Genomic DNA, 1163 nt, shown 5'->3' with positions numbered 1-1163 from the left:
TTTTACTAAGTATTAACTATTTAATATTTATATGCTTCGAAATACACAATTTGTTATTATTATTATTATTATGAAAAACCCTCCAATGCGGTCATGCTGCAAAATGAGGGTTTTGTAGCACCCAATAAAAGAAGGACACCTCACATGAAGGAAAAAAATGCAACAAAAAAAACCTACACCCTAATGCACCTGATTTTCAACCAAAGAAGAAAGAAAAGAGAAAAGAAGTGAGAAAGAAGAGAGAAGAAGACCGTGGGTCTAGACCCACGGCCGGCAAGGATCTGGCCAGCCAACGAGACCCACGGCTGGGTCTCGCCGGCCGTGGATCTGCTCAGATGCTGGCTATGTGGGTCTTGCTCTGGTAGGTCTGATTTTTTAGTTTTTTCTGATGGGTCTAGCTCCGGTTTGGGTCTGATTTTTTCTTTGGTTTTTCACATGGCTCCAACACCGTTAGTGTAGCATGGCTCCGATTTTAGGGTGATAAAATCCCAAAAAGGGTTAACCTTCCCCTCTAGGTTTTAGTTTTGAATCAAAAATTGAATTTTGGGACATTAGAATCGATTTTTGAGGCATTAGAATCAATTTTTGAGGTTTTATTTGGTAGAAAATTCGCCGGAAAAGGTGATCCAAAGTCATCGGAGAGGTGACCCACGGCTGGGTCACGGCTAGACCAAACCGTGGGTCACGATAGACCCAGCTGCTGGGTCACGCCAGACCCGCGGCTGGGTCTGCTGTCGCCGGTTGGTTCGCTATCGTCGGTGATTTCGCTGTCGTTAGTGTAGGTGGTTTGGTTCTTTGTTATTGCCTGGTATTTTGATTTCATTTTGTCAAAATAAGCTTGATGATGTGTCACCTTGTGGTTGGATGCTGCAAAAGACCCTTTTTGCAGCATGACCGCATAGTAGGGGCTCCCTATTATTATTATGATTATTATTATTTATTTTTATTCTTAGAAAAGCTTCATTGTCCCACCATTGCCAGAAAACAGTGTCCAATCCAGTGCAAACTCGAGCCTAAGCTCCCATCCACATTCTCATACATGTGTTCTTTACAGGTTTCTTGATTAGAAAATAGAAAAGGTTTGAATATAAAACTAGCATTGGAAAATCATCAACAGTAGCAGGAAACATAAACAAAAACATAAATATTTGATCAGTTTAAAG

The sequence above is a fragment of the Corylus avellana genome, chromosome ca1 (assembly GCF_901000735.1).
Source record: "Corylus avellana chromosome ca1, CavTom2PMs-1.0".
In the NCBI taxonomy this organism is placed as follows: Eukaryota; Viridiplantae; Streptophyta; class Magnoliopsida; order Fagales; family Betulaceae; genus Corylus; species Corylus avellana.
The sequence above is the reverse complement of the archived record's forward strand: the minus strand, read 5'-3'. Positions refer to the sequence as shown.